At 42.7% G+C, this 20,283-nt stretch overlaps 2 long non-coding RNA genes across 2 annotated transcripts in view; both read left to right on the top strand.

The window, feature by feature from the left end:
* Window positions 1-20,283, top strand: part of LOC120396718 — a 190,611-nt gene that overhangs the window by 83,048 nt on the left and 87,280 nt on the right. The window lies entirely within an intron of this gene.
* LOC120396719 lies at window positions 9,605-14,661 on the top strand. Its single transcript, XR_005593321.1, has 2 exons — window positions 9,605-9,639; window positions 12,962-14,661. It is a non-coding gene; the product is annotated as an uncharacterized LOC120396719 (long non-coding RNA).

The following is a 20,283-nucleotide window of genomic DNA, read 5'->3' as shown; positions in this document are numbered from 1 at the left end:
TTACATACTATAATCAACTCATCCCTTGGCCTTCTGTTCATTAAGCTAAATAGATTAAGCTCCTTGAGTCTATCACTATAAGATGTTTTCTGATCCTTTAATTATTCTCATGGCTCATCTCTGAACCCTCTCCAATTTATCAATATCCTTCTTGAATTGTGGGTACCAGACCTGGACACAGTATTCCAGCAGTGGTTGCACTAGTGCTAAATACAGAGGTAAAATAATGTCTCTACTCCTGTCAGGGCCGGCTCCAGGCACCAGCATTCCAAGCTGGTGCTTGGGGCGGCATTCTGCAAAGGGCGGCAGTCCCCCTTGTTTTGCCCCCCAAGTAGCGCGCCGAATTGCCGTGGCGGGGGCAGTCCGTGTGCCCTTAGGGCGGCAGGCGCGTTCCTGCGGCAGCGGCAATTCGGCGGCAGCTTCTATGTTTAGCTGTCCAGGGCGGCTTCAGCTAAACATAGAAGCTGCCGCCGAATTGCCGCCGCCGCGGAAACGCGCCTGCCGCCCTAAGGTCGCACGGACTGTCCCTGCCCCCCCGCCCAGGGCGGCAATTCGGCGCGCTGCTTGGGGCGGCGAAAACTGTAGAGCCGGCTCTGACTTAGTCAAGTAGACTAAGCAACTTGAGAACCAGCTAGCCTCTTCATAGCTTTAGAGCATCATGTTCAATAAACCATTGATATTGCTGCCCACCATATGTAGACTGAGAAATGTAAGTGAGAGAAAACATTCTTAACAGTGTTGCAGAACCTCCCCGCCCCCATCATTTAGAGCCCAGAGGCTGGCTGTCGTGACTGCTAACAGCTATAATTGGATGCCAGAAAAAACTACCCTAAATTCCAAAGGGTCAGTGTATGCTGAGAATGTTGCTAGGGTGACTCATTTGGAGTAATAATTATGATCCTCCTACTTTCAAAAGTGGAGGCAGAGGAAGGGTAAAAGGTTTCCAGGCTTTTCTTATTTGTGAAACATCAGGCTGCGGGATTGCTAGCTTCTGGTAGGAGATCTGCATCTGGCCTGTTCCCAGGCCAGTACTGCCAATGGAGACTGCTGGCATTTGAAAGTGGATAGGTGAAATTGACAAGTAATGCTTTACTCAGAGCCAGCTTTCTGCAGAGGCTAAATATAATGTATATGAAATCCAGTATGGGAGTTCCTCTCTGCCCAGAGGAGACTTCACTGCACAGGGTGGCACTTTCTTCTTCTTTTCACAAATGCTGTTTGTCCTATTGCCAGTTCTGTAAAATAGTTTTAACAGATTTCTCTAAAACACGAATGAAGTTCATCTGTTTAAAGCAACAGTGCAACAAATGTGGACATATTACTGATCGTACTGTTGTGGATGCTGGGTCTTTCAGGTATTTGATTTGAGTTAGCACTCTATCAATATTTTAGTGTCTCTTCAGTTTTGCATAATTTAAGATTTAATTTAAAATTCCATGACTTGGGCTCCTGGGTGCTATGGTAATACAAATAGTTTTCATTTTATTATTATTATTTAAGTATCTAATCTTTATTGCTTCAAAGAAAAACATTCTGACTGTAAGCAGATGCAATGCCTTGCTCCTGAGTTTCCAGATGGAAACTTTTAAAGGACATGCTATGAAAGAGTGAGTTGTCTTCATTTGATTTCAGTGGTTGGTTACTTCTGGAACCTAATTATCACAATCACAAGTTACCTATCAGTATTGTCGTACTATTAATTACTGGCTCTAAATAGTACTTTACATGTTCAGAATGCTTTAGACTTGATGATCAACACTCATAACAATCCTATGAGATAGTTAGTTAGATAAGCATCGTGATCTCCCTTTTATAGAAACGGAGACAGACAGGCTAAGAGACTTGCTCAAGGCCATCCAGTGAATCGGTGACAGAGCGAAGTTTAGAATTTTCAGTCCCATGCACAGTGGGCAGAACTCAAGTAGAGCACTGCTATCTTTTTTTCCTTACTCTGATCCTGGACAATCCTAACAGTTTATTTAATCATGGTCCTTCCAATTTCTAGTGATACCCGTAAAAATCACACATACAGAACTATGAAAATGGAGCACACTGGATTCCTTTATACCTGCATCCTTATAAAACATCAGAACAACAGCCAGCCCATGTCTAAATAATTTCAGTCTGTATTATCTACCAGATACTAGAGACTCTGAACAAATTCTGTATTGGTTCACATTGCATCCAAAGAATAGAGCACATAGAATCATCTAGGAAAACAGGAATTGCCATACTGGGATCAGACCCAAGGCTCATCTAGTTCAGTAGCCTGTCTCTGACAGGGGCTCAGGGGCGGCTCCAGGCCCCAGCATGCCAAGCGCGAGCTTGGGGCGGCCTGCCGGTGCCGTGAGGTCGGCAGGCAGGCTGCCTTCGGCGGCTTGCCTGCGGAGGGTCTGCTGGTCCCGTGGCTTCGGTGGACCCTCCACAGGCAAGCCGCCGAAGGCAGCCTGCCTGCCGTGCTTTGGGCAGCAAAATGCCTAGAGCCGCCCCTGCAGGGGCTGGTACCATATATTTCAGATGACGGCGTAAAAACCTCATAGTAGGTTGATGTGGAATAATCTGTGCCTCCACCCACATCCTTAATCCCAAACAGAGACTGGTTTAAACCATGAAGTGTAGAGCCCTGAAGCATTTCTTCTTACCTGCTACCACAACTCTTTTATAGAAATCATCTTAATGTCACTTGGCCTGGGCTACACTAGCGGAGGGGTTCGAATTAAGATATGCAACTTCAGCTCCACTATTCATGTAGCTGAAGTCAAAGTATCTTAATTCAACTTATCTGGCCGTCCTCACAGCAGCAAGTCGACTGCCGTGGCTCCCCCATCGACTCCACTTAATCCTCCTGCCCAGGTGGGCGTCAATTTGCGGATCAATTTATCGTGTCCAGACAAGATGTGATAAATCGATCCCCGATACATCAAACACTACCTGCCAATCCGGTGGGTAGTATAGATGTGGAAAAGTTGCAGCAAAAAGCTCTCAACAAAATCATGATTCAGTCATCAAGCTCTTTGTCAAAAATGAGTGGAAACTGCTTTATTAATTGCATGGCATAAATTTAAAATGAAAATAAAGAGGACTAACCAGCTCTATACTTAGATGAAAATTAACCAAATGCAATACCTCCCTTTTGTAGAATATTTGGGGCATCTTCTGGACAAATGAAAAGATGTAATTGTTTTCCTTCAGCTCTGCTGGAAATAAGGTACATGTTGCTCTTTTCACTCAGCACTGAAATAGTCTCCTCAGGTTTTTTCAGTGAAGATGTGTGCACAACTTCCATTAACTTCAAGAGGTATTTATGTGTTACAGCAAAATTTAGCACTTGTGAGCCTTAACACTTCTATATATGAAATAAATATAATGGGTCATATTTTTCTGTGTCTCAAAAAAAAAAAATAGAAATAAAAATCAGGACCAGTACAGGCTCATGAACATAATTCCTTTTAATAGTATTATTGAGCTCTTACATAACCCTCCTTTCATTTTTGGAGATCAGTCTTTTACAGAGATTGGGGTAATCTTTATCTCCATTTAAGACATGGAGAAACTAAGACACACAGAAATTTGTGATCCCCGCCCCACACACACAAGGTCACACAGTGGCAGCCTAGGGGGGGAAACCAGGTCCCCCGATTGCTAGTTTTAAAGCACTTTCCAGTGCAGTTGTTTTAAGGAGCAGGGTTTAGCTGAATAATTGTTTGAGGGTGGATTTAAAATAGGATCACTGGACACCCTTTAGAATGATATTTAAAATAGATGTTAGAACTGTTCAGGAATCCCCCCCCCCATTGGAAAATGCTGATTCGTTGAAACTGAAACTTTTCATGGAAACATATCAATTTAGACAAATGTTTCTCAGGCCCAGGGTGGAATTTCTGTTCAGAGAGCAAGCGAGCCCAGAATTTCCAGTAGCCTGGTAGTCAAGGCGCTCACTGGGGATGTGGGAGCGATCAGGTTCAAGTCCCTCGTCCAAATCAGGATGAACAGGGACTTGAACCTGGGTCTCTCTCACAGGCCAAGTGAGTTCCCTAACTATTGGCTATTCTGGGGTGGTGCTCTCTCCTTTCCTTTCACGAAAAATCTTAAAAGGTGTTTTTTTTTTTTTCCTTTTAATGCAGAATGAAAACAAATATTGAAACCTCAATATTTTCTGTGAAACAGAATTCTTTGTTTCTGGCCAGCCTTAGTCAATGGGCCTGTGATGCAGGTGTACAAATGAGCCACTTGCACACGTAGACCAAGCATTGCCCTCAGTTTATTTTTACGAAAGGTAACACTGAACTCAAAATCAGTCCTGCTCCTAGGCAAGAGAGCAAAGTTGAGTGGATGGGTGCCGCAATGGTGGCCATCTGTATATTCTAAAGTGTCTGGGAGCCAACTGCCCTTCTAAACTTAATGATGGCTTTCCCTAATTAAGGACTTATTAGACAGCACTCTGCAGTGCTGCTAGGTTTATAAATGCAATGGATCTTTATGTAGAAAAAATGTTTCACTTCACTGATGGTTTTTTAATTTTCTTTGTATCGAAGCTTTATAAAATAAACCATGGAAAGCCAGAGCTGACCATTATAAAATGCATTAAAGCCTAATAAAGTTTTGAAAGTGGAAAAACAAATTAAAAGAATAACTGACAAATGTGACCATACATAACAGAAACAACCTGAGGATAAATTCTGTTCAGTTAAACGTTTTGCAACCCCATTGACTTTAATGGGAGTTTTTATCTGAGAGTGAATCAGACACAAAAAAGTCAAATTCTGCTAATACACATTTATTCAGATAACTCATTCCATGAAGGCTATGTACATACACAATTTATCTTTGGCAGTTCAAGTACACATGAAAAGGCTGCCCAATCTGTCTGTCTGGCTCCCAATAATTTAATATGTTTCAGGATATGTATTGAAAAAGTGAGAGATGGCATTTTATTTTAATAGAGTATATGGATAAACTCTTTTAGAATAGTGAATATTTCAGAAGAATAGGTATGAAAAATAGTAATATTTGTGAGGACTTAAATGAAAACTGTCTTAATTGTATAGAGTGCCTTTCATTTGCAAGGTTGCACAGACTGTTACAAACGCCAACAAGTAATGGTACAAATAAAATGCATAGAAATCATTCCACCAACCACTGAAATATGGTCACCTATGGGATGAAATATGGAAACCATGCCACAGCAAAACTACTAAACTGAATAGAACAGATGGAAAGACTGCCATATCCACTTGAAACTGGGGTGGGAATTTAGGTAGGCACAATGTAGCTATCCAAAACAGGAATTTGGCCAGAAAAATAGTGGTATTAACTCAACTCCTATGAAAAGTGCGTGGAATCTTTGAACACAAGTGATCAGAAACTCAGTTGTACATCTCAATCAAAAAACAGCACTGTCAACATCATAATGCCCTCTAGCATCAAAATGGAGTACTGTTACTGACTGGGTCAGATGGGAGAGTTCCACCACCTGTATCACCAATTCATTGAAGTACCTGGTTTTTCCTGGAGGTCCCCCATCCTGGCCTTGTTTACTGTGTAAAATTTGATACAATCCCTACTTCAAATGGTGTGACTGCAAAAAAAATTTACAAACCAAATGTTCGTATTTTAAGTGAACCCCTTGCTTCTCACATGCCACTGTTGACTAAAGTCGCACCATTCTTGGAGCAAAAGATTTGCAGCATTTCTAGAGCACTAAATTTTTCTGATTATAGAAAGCTGGCAAGGGACCAGCTTCTCAACACTGGCTCAGATCTCTGCACCATCCCCTGCCTTCCCTCTTCATTCTCCCCAGCAACTCTTCTTCCCCACCCAGGCTCCTTGTCAGCTGACACTCAGCACCTGCATCAGCAGCACATTTCATGTTCCTCTTTGCCTGGCCCTGCTATCTCCAGGCCAACAGGGATTCTCGCCATACAAGTCCTCTTCCTATTAAAATTGCCTTTTCCCTGTACACCCTCTAGCTCTAATTATCTTCCTCCTTCTCCTTTCCATACTTCCCAAGTTGTTCTGCCCTCTCTCCACTACCTCGTGCTGTCTACTTGTTTGCTTCTGCCTCTCCCACTCGGACTCTTCGCTATTTCTTTTGCTCTTCAGCTACCCTTCCCCATTTTCCCCACATCTGTCCCATGATCCCAGATGTTTTTCCATCTCTTCCCTCTCCCACAACTGTTCAGGATCGCCAACCCCCATCTCTTGTCCGCCTCCCAGTTGCTTCCCATCACCACTACCCTGAAGTATAGAATAAAATCAAGGAATGAAGGAGTCCGATAATTTGGTTGCAACAGTATTAAAAACTTTCTTCATTATTCATCTTTCTTGGGCTAAACATTGTTTCAATGAGGCGAGGGAAGAGGTTTCTGGAGGCTATTTATATAGTGGAATTGGGAACTAATGAGCAAGAGGTCATTAATCAGTGTGGTGTTGCAAGCATAAAATCTTCCTGAGGCCAAATTGTGGCCTTGCTTACATCTATGCTCCCTTTTTTTTTTCCAAAATCTGATAACCACAGAATTGAGGCAACAACCTACACTGTGCATGTAAGGAAATAGCATGTTTTCTGTTGAGCTAAGCACTTCAATTTTGCTTTAGGAAAAGATCCTTTTCTTTATACTTACTTGCTTTCATGTCAATAAGTCAAAGCTGAAGCCATTGTTAGTATAAGGCACCTCTCCAGTAGAGTTGCACCCACTTATACTACCAGTAATGAATTTGGTTAATTGTCCTTAACTGTGCATTTATGACTCAATTCTGCAAGGTGCTGAGCACCCTGAAGTTCATTAACTTCACGCAGTCTGAGTATATTTACTTCAATACTCATCAACTGCGAGATTGGGACCCTCACAATTCACCCATGGAAAATGTAGCCTGTAGCATTAATGAGGAATTGTCATTTTGTGAAAAAATAACCTGAAGTTTTCAAGGCTCTGATTTACTAAAATAATTCCATTGTCATCGAATAATAAAATAAGCTGCCTTTGTTTCAGAATAGAAACAATAGCACCAGGAGTTTATAGAGAGATTGTTCTAAACTTGATTGATTATACTTATTATATTTATGATTTGCTGCATGCAGTTGAGACTCATGAGTTATTCTGTTCTGGCTATTTTGTGCGTCAGTAACGTAGGTGGCTAAGAATGCTAAGAAGGCAGTGCTTTGTATATCTCTGACATTATGAACTTGGGGATGTGCTTGCTAGAACACAATAATCTTGCTACATTTTGGAAACTAGAGCATGATGTTTAGAAGATAGGAGCTTTGTGTTGTAATGAAGACTAGTGATACAGACAATTACATCTGCCTAGATAAGACATTAATCAATATGGCTTATAAACTTCAAACACCCATTTTTCAAGAACCAAAACTCCACCTGCTTTTGCTGTTGTAATACATTCTGAAGAGATCATGACTCTGAACACGAGAAACAAATCTAATGGGAGCCTATGTGTGTTAGGTTTTTATTTTAATAATTCTTTTAAACTGAGTTTTCAAAAGTAGCTTTTTACATTCAAGAATCAAGGTGGTAAAGTTACATCAAAACTACTGTAATCCAGTATGAGAGTTTGTGCACCGAAACTGTGGATATTACCCCTCATGACATGCTGTGAATTTTCCTTGTAACTTTACATTGTAAGTAAGTAAGTGTGTGTGTGTGTGTGTATTTAGAAATAGACTGAAACAAAATGGAATTCATTTGAGTCAGGAAGTCAAAGGGTGGATCTTTAGTAGAGGTGAGCAGAACCTCTTGCTGGTCTAGTCGATTGAGTATAGATTTAAGAGCCAGCACCTCTTGTTCTATTATTTGCTTTGGCCCAGACTAGTTGTGGGCCTTTGGGCATTAACCCTCTATGGTGTTTCTCCTTTGTTAAATGTTGATCGTACCACCTGCTGGTACTTGTCTACCTCACAAAGATGCTGAGAGCTTTAATTTATGTGGTGCAGTTCTCTAAAGTAATAGATGGATTCACCAAAACCACATGAACTCAAAGTACAGTAACTCCTCACTTAAAGTCAACCCCGGTTAACCTTGTTTTCTTATGTTGCTGATCAATTAGAGAACATGCTCATTTAAAGTTGCACAATGCTCCCTTTATAATGTTGTTTGTCAGCTGCCTGTTTTGTCCACTGATTGCAGAAAGAGCAGGGTGGACCAGCAGCTCCTCGCTCCCCTAAGTTCCCTGTGCGGCAGCCTCCCAGCGGGCTATCGATTGCCGGCAGTTCAGCTGTCCCTCCCACCACTGCCATGTGCTGCTCCTGCCCTCTGCCTTGGAGCTGCTCCCAGGAGCCTTGTTTGTTGTACAAGGGGGGGGGGGGAGAAGGGTTAATGGCAGGGTGTCCCCCTCCCCCCTGCTCTAGCCCTGCACTTACCCAATCTCCATAAAGCAGGAGGGAGACACGACAGGGCTCAAGATGGAGGGAGCTTGCTGGCAGCAGGGGCTGTCTCAACTTGCTGATCTAATTAAAAATGCAATGTACTTTAGAGTGCTGTCAGCGTACTCAAAGGGGCAATGCGCATCTCTCTCACACACACAAGTGAGTGTCTCTGTCTCTGTCTGCCATGCTGTCTCCCCTCCCTCTATTTGTGGTGCCTTGTAGAGTGTGAGGCTATGTGAGGGTTTACGCCCCTCGTTGCAGGGCAGCGCAGCCTAGTGGCCAGAGTCCATAGGATAAGTCCTCGTTGCAGGGCAGTAGGACCTTACTACTGGCTCAGCAGGGGCAGGGTCCTACCAAAACACGCTGAGGCTCGGGGGGCAGGAAGGTACCAGTCCGTCACCCTCCCTCCCCCCAGATCACTTCCTACCGGCCTGGGAGTTGGGTGCCTCCCACAAATCCCAGGGCTCTCCATGGGTCTCCGGGTCCATCGCCTCCCCTGGCTCCTCCTGCAGTAGGGGTTCGTGCTGGCCTGTAGAAGCCTCCGTTCCCAGCAGCTTCAAGAGTGTCGGCTGGTCCACCGCAGGAGCTTCCCGCTTGGGTCCTTCCCCTGCGGCTGCCAGCCCAGACTGAGCTGAGTTCCCTCCTTTTATGCTCCTAGAGCATTTGGAGCATGCCCAGTACAAACAGGGCGAGACTTCCTCCATCAGAGCTACTGGTCTGACACTGCTGGGGCTAGTGCGGGGTGGGACTGCCCCGTCACAGGCTATATTAACAAGGTGTTAACCCTTGAGAGCTCAGCTATTCTAGTTCATCACTTAGCAGTAAGGCATTCCCTGGGAAATATCCCACCCTCTGACTCCTCCACCTCAACCAAGCTTCACAATTATCGTCACTGTGTACAGTATTAAACTGTTTGTTTAAAACTTATACTGTGTGTGTGTGTGTGTGTGTATATATATATATATATGTGTGTGTGTGTATATATATATATATACACACTACATGTCTAGTGAAAAAAATTTCCCTGTAACCTACCCTCCCCCCCATTTACATTAATTCTTATGGGGAAATTGGATTTGCTTAACATCGTTTTGCTTAAAGTCGCATTTTTCAGGAACATAACTACAACATTAAGTGAGGAGTTACTTGGGCTCACAAGGGTTTGTGACCTCAGATGTTCACTTGGAATTTAGGGTTTGCTTGAATCTGAAAATTCCAAGCAAAGCCTAGAAAAACACACAGCGTTTGAAACAAAACTGGTGAGTTTTCTGACTCCATCCCCTCCTGTAATGGAATGCTAAACTGTATTTTACTGTCCAGCCACTAAGTGGTCCTGTGTGTAAAATACCTTATTTAAGCTAACCTTAGCCAGACCTGGCAGAGCATTAAAGGGTCTTATAGTGAACACAGTGTGTATCTCTCTAAGAAGTAATCTCTATAGTCAATTTATATCTGATACAGAAGCCTGACCTGCTAGTAGCAGCCCTGCAACCTACCATGTACAAGAAATACATGACATAGGATCAGAAGTAAACTAGTTCCAGGGAAGAACGAAGTGAACAAATGCAGCAACAGAGATTGCAAACGGAAAGAAAACAGCTACAAAGGTTGCAGGATCTCATCAACATGCCACTCTTCAATGCCCCAGAGAACTTCAGCTTTGGAAGAACCTTCACAATGGACAGTCTGAAAACAATGTTTTGCAAGATCTTGAATTGCTACAAAGCTCTATCAGAAAACTGGAGATACTCAGGTATCTCCTTTAATTTATGCTCTAGGGAAGTAGGCAAATCATATATTTAAATCCTTTGACTTTACTGAAGACAGGCACAAAGATAACTATGGTTCTGGCTATGTTTGATGCATACTTTATATCTCAGAGAAATGTGGTTTATGAAAGAGCATATTTTCACCAAAGAATTCAAGAACCAGAGGAAATTGTTGAATGTTATAGAATAGCTTTATAGCTCTGTATACATTGGATGAAAACTGTCATTTTGGAACTGCAAAACATGAAAATACACTCCGCTACAGGCAAAATGCTTCTGAAATAAATGTAGTCAAACTTTACTAATTCTGGGTCACTGAGAACGAAAATGATGCTTAAAATTGTTGATTGGCTCTAGTTTTCAAGTTATGCTACTGGGTCAGTATATACGACCCTTGACTTGGGAATAGCGGAGGACAAGTGAGTTATAAAGGGGAAGGGATCTCAATTTAAACCAGAAATGACTAAAATACATCTTTGGCTGGATCTATGACTGGGTTTGGACAGTACTTGCTTTTTAGGCAAAACAATGAATGATGCAATCTGAAGCTGGTATTGCGTCCTCCATGATATGAATTGCATCATGTTATTCCTAGAAGTCATGGATGATGCAATCATAACGAAGCTTACATCACTCTGCTGAACAAATTGCCCTATATCAGCTCTAGAAATCATACAGTGTCGTGCTCTCTTATTTGTCAGTGTTTGATTTTGCAAAGGGACACATTTCTGTTTAGCCAAAGTGAGCAGAGATGCCTCGTACTTGTGTGAACAGTGCAGATAACTTCTGCTCTGTTTGTGGTGAAATGACTTTTGCATCACAAAAGCGCAGTATAACCACTATGGTTAAGAGAGCCTATCACCTTTATTTTGGCTGCAAAATTGGAGATCAGGACAAGAGGTGGGCCCCACACATATGCTGCAACACTTGTGCAACAAATCTTCGCCAGTGGTTGAACAGGAAAAGGAAATCTCTGCCTTTTGCAGTGCCAATGATTTGGAGAGAGCCAACAGATCATACCAGCAATTGTTGCTTCTGCATGGTGCCTCCAGTTGGGAAAGGTGTGTCAAAGAAGAAAAAGTGGACTGTGCATTATCCAAACATTCCATCAGCTATACACCCAGTACCCCACGGAGAAGGACTGCTGGTTCCTGTTGCACCAGAATCATTCTCACTTGAGTCAGATGAGGAAGAGGATGAAACTTCTGGTCCTGAACCATCAATGTCACAGGACCCACATTTTCTTCCATCCTCCTCTGAACCACACCTCCATAACACAAGGTGAACTGAATGACCTTGTCAAGGATTTGGAACTACCCAAGAGTAAGGCAGAGCTGTTGGGCTCCAGACTACAGCAGTGGAATCTCCTGGCAGGTGATGTTAGGGTTTCCATGTTCTGTGACCGTCAAAAGGATCTTGTCCCATTCTTCTTCATGGATGGTAATCTTGTAGCCTGCAACAACATCGATGGTGTGATGGCAGCCCTCAACATCGTTCATGATCCAGAAGAGTGGAGACTGTTCATTGATTCATGGAAGACGAGTCTTAAAGCTGTTTTACTGCATAATGGCAATGTTTTGCCATCAATTCCAGTTGGTCATGCAGTCCATATGAAGGAAACCTATGACAACATGAAACAACTTTTGAGGTGCATAAACTATGACCAACATCAGTGGCAGCTTTGTGGCGATTTGAAGGTTGTTTCTCTCTTGCTTGGTCTGCAGACTGGATACACAAAGTACTGCTGTTTTCTCTGCGAATGGGATAGTCGTGCAAGAGATTACCACTACATCAAGAAAGATTGGCCACTCCGACAGTCATTGGATCCTGGGAGGAAAAGTGTTCAGCATCCATCACTTGTTGAATCAAGGAAGATTTTGTTACCACCCTTACACATCAAGCTGGATCTGATGAAGAACTTTGTCAAGGCCATTTACAAAACACAAGCAGCTTTCAAGTACCTCTGTGGAAAATTTCCAAGGTTAAGTGAAGTTAAGATAAAGGAAGGTGTCTTTGTTGGTCCTCAGATTCATGAACTTCTTCGAGATGATGCATTTGACCATGCACTGCGTGGCAAGGAAAAGACTGCATGGAAAGCCTTCCAGTTAGTTGCAATAAATTTTCTCGGAAACAACAAGGCAGACAACTACAGGTTGTTGGTGGAAAACCTCCTCAAGGCATACAAAAGCCTTGGTTGCAACATGTCACTAAAGATACATTTTTTTGCACTCTCATCTAAATTTTTTTTCCACCGAACTGCGGAGCAGTGAGTGACGAGCACAGCGAGCAATTTCACCAGGACATTGCAACAATGGAGAAATGCTATCAGGGCAAATGGAGCCCATCAATGCTTGCAGACTATTGCTGGACAGTGACAAGAGATGCTCCATTTAATGAATACAAGAGACAAGCCAAGAAGCGCCAAGTAGACACTGAATAGGACTAAACTATGTACATAATAGTTTTTGCCTTTTGTTTCATAATAAATTTTAAAGTGTTACATAAACAGGACAGGTGAAATATTATCATGTAAAGCAACCATAAACACATGAAAAGACCTAGGTTTACAATTTATGATTAAAACTCTACTATCTACACAATATACATAGACATAAAATGTAAAAAATTAAATAACTTAGAAACAGTAGCCAATCAGTTGTTTTAATTGTCATATTTGAATTCAGCACATCAAAATACATAATAAATAGCACATTTTATCTCTGAAGCAGACGACTTCTCAAAAATTGTAGACCAGTGATATCAGACACAGACTGGCCATTGGGCTAACCTATTAAAAAATCTTTCATTGCAGCTACAACTGAAGACCAACTTAATCCTAACTACAACTATGCATATAACAAATCAATGTGAACTAGTGAAACAACAGAACAAAAGGCAATTGAAAATCCTGAAACTAGCTTAGAAGCCATAAAGAGACACTTGACTGCTAAAAGTAATTATCAGAAAACATCTGAGGGAAGGGGAGAGAATTCCCAGGTTAAAAGGGACAAATTCCAGCCTACATGCACAAGATGTGGAAAAAGTCAGAACCCAAGAAATGATACATGCCCAGCCAAAGACAGAAGTTGTAATAAATGCACTAAATATGGACATTTTGCAGCTATTGGCCACCCCAAGTCAGTCAGGAAGTTGGACAATATTACAGACCATTAGGAGTCGTCATTTCTGTGATCTATCTCTTGTGATGACACACAGCCTTCCTGGAGAGTGAAACTGAATATTCATGGCAACACTATTGACTTTAAAATTGACTTAGGAGCTGACATCACAGTCATATCAGAAGGGACTTGCAATTGCTTTAAAAGTCTTCCAGAGCTGAAGTCACCTGACACAGCTTTGACTAACCCTGGAGGTATTCTGAACTGTATGGACCAGTTCACCACAAACAACTTAAAAAGATACAAGTTATGCATTGAGTGCATGTGATCAAAAGTTTAAAGACTAACAACCTTCTCAGCTGTAGTGTGGCAGCAATAATGGGCCTAGTGAGAAAGGTGGAAGAACTCAGAGGAATTGATGTACTGGATCTCCATTCAAATAGTCCAATATCAAATCAACTAAAGAGACAATGCTGAACCATACAAAACGCAATCACCCCTACCAGAGAGATCTTGGAAGAGACTAGCTCCTGATTTATGCAAATTTAGAGGATGTTGTTACCTGGTTGTAGTGTTCTACTTTTCCAAGTATATAGAAATAATGTACTAGAAAGACACTACATGTTGCAGTGTTATTGAGAAACTGAAGTGTCCTTTTGCTCGTTTTGGTATTTCAGAACAACTAGTGCTGGATAACAGGCCAAAATTCACTGCAGCAGAATATACATCATTACAAATGAAATATGATTTTGATCATATTACTAGCAGCCAACATTATACATGAGCAAATGGAGAGGCTGAGAGATCTGTACAGACAGTCAAAAACATCCTACAGCAGGAAGATCCATTCCTTGCTCTTAGTTGAAAATCAACACTAATAGCATCTATTGGATATAATCCATCCGAACTCTTGATGGGAGGACAATTTAGAACTGTTGTTCCAACTTTGGAAAAGGATATATCCTCAAAGCGGCCAGACATGAAGAGAGTAACCAAACTGGATAAAAAGGCAAAAAGAGCCTACGAATGCTTTTTACAACGCTTTCAGTTAGAGAACTGCTGGGTCTAGAACCTGATGACCATGTTTATGTCAAATTGGATGGAGAAAAGTTATGGACAACTCCAGCTGTCATGAAGAAACAAACAATTCACTTCCCAGATCATAGATGATTGAGACCTGACAGCGGAGAGTTCAAGGAACTGTCAACAGCTACAGTTTGTTCCTTAGAAAGAATAATCAGCAGAGCAAACTCTACAGATGATAGATGAACAACAAGACGACCACTCAGAAATTCCAAATTGACCACAGCCACTCATTGGAACTAATGGACAGCCAGATGACAAAGTGGTTATGCATTCAGGAAGTGTAATTAAAAAGCCAGTATGATTCAGAGACACTTGACAGATTTGATATATTCTGAACTTCAAAGAGAGCGTGATGGTGTATATTTCCTAAATGGTAGGAATGTAGAACTTCAAGGGGAGATGGAACGGAATACTAAATTGTATTTTACTATTCCACCACTAGGTGGTGATGTGAGTAAAATACAGTAACTCCTCACTTAAAGTCATCCCGGTTAATGTTGTTTTGTTGTTACATTGCTGATCAATTAGGGAACATGCTTGTTTAAAGTTGTGCCATGCTCCCTTTTAACATTGTTTGGAAGCCGCCTGGTTGTCCACTGCTTGCAGGAAGAGGAGCCCGTTACAGCTGGCTGATGAGGGCTTGGAACCAAAGTAGGGGGGCTGCCAGTCCATCAGCTCCCTGCTCCCCTAAGTTCCCTGTGTAGCAGCTGCCGAGCAGGCTAGCAATTGCAGCTGTCCCTCCTCCCACTGCCATGTGCTGCTCCTGCCCTCTGCCTTGGAGCTGCTCCCTGAGACTCCTGCTTGCTGTGCGAGGGGTAGGGGAGGAAGAGGGGGGCTAATGTCAGGGTGTCCCCCTCCCGCCTGCTCCTGCACCCCGCTTACCCCATCTTCTATAGAGCAGGGGGGACACACGACAGAGCTCAGGACAGAGGGAGCTTGCTGGTAGCAGCAGCTACAGTCCCAGCAAGCTGATCTAATTAACAAGGCAGTGTACTTAAAGGGGAAATGCTCATCTCTCTCTCTCTCACACACACACAATGTGTCTCTGTCTGCTATGCTCTCTCCCTTCCCTCCATTCCTACTGCCCTGTAGACTGAGAGAGTTAACCTTTGAGGGCTCAGCCAATTGCTAGTTCATCATTTAGCAGTAAGGCATTCCCTGGAAAATATCCCAGCTTCTGACTCCTCCACCTCAACTAAGCTTCACAATCATCACTGTGTACCAGTATCAAATTATTTAAAACTTAGTGTGTGTGTGTGTGTGTGTGTGTGTTTATATATCTGTGTGTGTGTGTGTGTCTATATATATATATATATATATATATATATATATATATATGTATGTATATGTATATATATGTATATATATGTATATGTATATATATGTATATATATATTATATAATTTTTTTTGTCTGGTGAAAAAAAATTCCCTGGAACCTAACCCTCATTTACTTTAATCCTTACGGGGAAACTGGATTCACTTAACATCGTTTCGCTTAAAGTTGCATTTTTCAGGAACGTAACTACAATGTTAAGTGAGGAGTTATTGTACCTTATTTAAGCTAACCTTACCCAGACATGGCAGAACATCAAAAGTTCTTATAGTCAGTCTATATCTGACACAGAAGCCTGACCTACTAGTAGCAGCCTTGCAACCTACCACATAGAGGAAGTACATGACACCTCCCACATCTCCACCCTAACGTCACTTCTTTGATCCCACCTCTGATCAGGCACTTTCTTCTGAACCTGGGATCTTTTGAAGGCAGGTGACTAACCTGCTTCATCCTGTGGTTTTCTCAGAAGAAACAAGTATGTCTTCTGCCCAGTGATCCACTGAAGTTCTTTTGAGAAGGTTTTTCCAGTCCCAGCTCTGTTCTAGAGAAGCAGGGCAGGAAGTAGTCCTCTTCCTAGTACTCCCACTGCTGTGTCCTGGCTCTGAGACACCACAGTCTTCCGTGCAGTAGGAGGTGGGGCAAGGTAGGTCCCAGAAATCTTGTGTGGGGAGATAGAATCTTAGGCCAGTCTGGAGCTGATTCCTGGATGGCCCAAGTCCTTTCCAAGGTTCAAGAACTTGTGTGACCTTCTGAGAGTGTTTCACTACAAAATGTTTCTTTAATCCTTCTGTTAGTTAAGAGACCAAGAGAAAAATGGCATCAGCATGACTCATATGGGACATTTGACTCAGCCGTGTGAGATTTACAGTTATTCCTGGCTGAATTCTATTGTGCAGTATTAAGTCTGAACATTGCACATGGAAGAATAAAAACTCCTTTAATGACCTGCCATGCTCACAAATCTGAACTTTAGATTTCCCCACTGCTGTTGGCAAGGGGAGTGGCTTGATGTAGTGGGCTAACAGTAATGTGTTTTTGTCCAAATACCTCATGAAGTTTTTTATAAACTTGTAGATACCAAAAAGCGGTAGTGTTTTGAAATGAACAAATCGGATGCAAGTCTTCAGCTCCACAGGAGCTCTAATTTACTGGGCTGGTAGATATTTTTCTTGATGTCTACATTAATTTTTCTCGTTCCTGGTTTTAGACCATCTCTCCTTGTTGCTTTTTACTGCGTTTTATAATTTGAAGTACACAGAATTCTAACAAGTGTCTGAATTAGCATTTGTCTCATGTTCTAGCTATAGCCACCTACTAAGTGCTCTGCTGCAGATCCCCTTATGCCCTCTCCACTTTTTTTTAACTTTACGTCCATCTAGAGCTGGCTGGGGTAGGGGAATTTTTTTGCGGGGGGGCCCAGGCAGGGAGCGGGAATTCATCCTGAATCAGAATACAATTGTGGGAGGACAACTACTGAAAAATTCTCTCTTGAGAGAAGCAAAATGGAATATTTCGACTTGGTCCTCTGGTAGTTGGTTCCCCTGAGTGCCAGAGAGACTGAAAGCCTGGCAACTAGCTAGGGAGGCAGCTGTGGAGCCTGAGGCCCCCACCAGGTAGGCAGCCGGAGAGCCCTGGGAGCTTACCAGCCGGGGAGCCAGAGAGCTGCTGGGTGGGCAGCCCAGGGAGCGAGGCAGTCCACTGGCAGCTAGTTGGCAGGACTTCAGCAAGGTGGGCAGGCAAACTGGCTGGTCATATTGCCTGCCTTCCTGGTTTCCATCAAAAGTTTAGATGGAATTGAAATACTCTCGTAGAAGGTTTTGGTTCTATTAAATCAGCCTTTTTTGAAAGTCTCATTGGAAAATCTGCAACCAACTCAGCTTCCTGCAAGTATATTATTATAAAAATTTTTCCCATTTAAAATAGAATGCTGAATCCTGAAACAATCAACTTGTCAGTCGAAAAGATTTAGAAATATTGCCACAGAACAGGCTCTCCCTTTGTCTCCTGTCCTTTTTTGGAAAATGTTGCCCTAGATTAAGTTTTTCCTAATGCTGTTTCTTTGCTCCAAAGGCCTGGCTACCGCCTGCCTTAACTGTCTCCTACCACAGAAGGCTTTATTTTGTAACAGTGGGGATTCTACCAGGAAAATTGTGAAGCATAAAAGTGTCATTTCCCAGTAAATAAACCTTCCAAAAGTTATGGTGTGCTGCTGGCAATAAATAATGTCAGGTTTGAAAAAGGAGAACATTTCAGCTTGTTTTTAAAGAATGACCCCACCCCCTTGCAAAATCATATGGTTGTGATCTGGAAGGAAAAGTTTCAGTCATCTGCTGTTTTTTCTCATGCTACGTTCTTTCTCTCCTTCACCTCCCGCTCTCAATTGACTAACTGGAAACATGAAGGGGATGTCTACACTGCATTTTAAAACCTGTAGCAGTGAGTCTCAGAGCCCAGATCTACAGATTTGGGCTTGCAGTGGGGTGCTAAAAACAGTTCTTCAGATGTTGAGGCTTGGGCTCGGGAACCTACCCTCCTCCCTGGGCTTCAGAGCCCAAGCTCCAGTTCCAAGTCCAAATGTCTACACCACTGTTTTTAGTGCTCTAGCGTGAGCCAGAGTCTATAGACCCGGGCCCTGAGACTCACTGATGCGGCTGTTAAAACACAGCGTAGATGTATCCTTACTGCCCAACTTTCCAACGTGGCCTATGATTTGTGGAGTTTAGCTTTGAGACATCTTAAGCTTGGTCTACAGGAGTGGTAGGCAACGTGCAGCCCATCAGGGTTATCCGCTGGCGGGCTGCCACACAGTTTGTTTACATTTGCACGGCTGTCTGCAGCTCTTAGTGGCCGGGGTTCGCCGTTCCTGGCCAATGGGAGCTGTGGGAAGTGGCGGCCAGCACGTCCCTGTGGGCCGCAGGTTGCTCACCACTAATCTACAGCATTGCTGGTAGCTGGTGCTGAGCCCTACTGAAAATCAGCTTGTCATGTTCTGGGATGCAATTTGGACCAGTGAGAAGTTGTCACCACTTGTACTGTAACGCTGAGTGCCTTAAAATGCTCTTCTGCTGTGGCTCCCAGCCAGTGTACAAACATGCACTGAATGCTGGTGTGGTGAGCAGCCCTGGTTTAGCAGCCTGCTTGTTGCACCCCAGTCACATTCTGGTCTCCACCAGCCTTGGTTACTACTAACTAAGTAACCCCCCCCCCCCCCAACACATCCCCAGTCCTGAATTTCTCCCAGACCTTCTGCCCTGAAATGTTCGGCACTCTCCTGAGCATCAAGAGGTCCATTACGCCTTTACAGAGGAAAAAAGCACAGCAGCTTATTGCTTTAACTTGAGTTAATAATCACTTCGTCAGACCTAGTACTGGTTTGATTTAGAATAAAAGAAAAACAAGTTTGTTTAATCTAAAAGTGAGAGAGGTTGTGAGTGAGTCCAAGTATAAGAGAGAGAGAGTCAGAAATGATGACAAGGAAATAAAAATGAAAAATGCTTTGTCGTGACTTAGCAAAACTATGCTCTTGGTTTAACTTAAGAGTCTTGCTATACTTCCTTCCACCCCTTTGCTCAAGATCTCCCACAGAGTACAAAGTACCTTTGTGCCGAGGTTCTTTGCCCCACTCTTGTATTGTCCAGTGTGCCTTTGAAAATGTATCCTTCTCAAAGTTCAGTGCCCCTGCTGTGAGGAAAGGTGCTATGGAGTCTGATGGAGAAGGTCCCATGTCCGTTTCTTCTCCCCAGTGCTTCCTACAATACAAATTGTTCTGTCCCTTCAGCTTCTGACATGCCAATGAATGGCCACTTGACTATGATGGCCAATTGTCTGTGACTGCACCTGGATGGAAGTGTTGGCCTTTCCTTTGTCTAGAAAAAAACCTGGTTACCCACTCCCCATACTTATCTGGTTCAAATACCTTTTAGTCCCTATTTCCTTCACAGCTGTGCAAAGTCCTTTGGGGGGTTACCATACACATAACACTCAGGAATATTAATGATCAGTGTGGTGTTGGTTTTCTAATGATACAACACCTGTTAGATACAGCTTATGACATAAGTGAATTGGAATACACTGAACTAGTGAGGCCAGCTGAAATGCACTATCTGATACCAGAGCCTTTTGCCTTCTGGCATTGGGATGCTCTTAGTCACATTGGTCCACAAGGTACCAGGTTGAGCATCCGCTTCTGGAAATTCTGGCCTAAAGGCCCAATCCTGTAAAAGCTGAGCCCCTGCAAATCCCAGTGACATCAGTGGGAGCTGAAGGGCTCAATATCTCACAGCGGGTGCTTAACAGATTGCATGATTGATGCTTAAACATACTTCACACACAAATAATGTCTAAGAATAAATAGTAATTATGCTGTAATTTATACAATAACTGCTCTCATAAAATCAGCAGTAATTAAGGGCCCAATCCAACAATCTTTGTGCCCATTTCATTCTCAAAGGCTTCACATGACTGTTCTGTATGCCTAAGAACTACAGGATATGGTTACAGTTTGATGGATTACTATATAATTTATTAGTACATGGCACTAAGACGTGTTCTATAGTAATTCACTGAAACGATGGGAGAGACTTTCCGTTTT

This window comes from Mauremys reevesii, linkage group 2, assembly GCF_016161935.1.
Source record: "Mauremys reevesii isolate NIE-2019 linkage group 2, ASM1616193v1, whole genome shotgun sequence".
NCBI classification, from domain to species: domain Eukaryota; kingdom Metazoa; phylum Chordata; order Testudines; family Geoemydidae; genus Mauremys; species Mauremys reevesii.
Note: the sequence above shows the minus strand (reverse complement) of the source record. Positions and strands in the feature narration are given on the sequence as shown.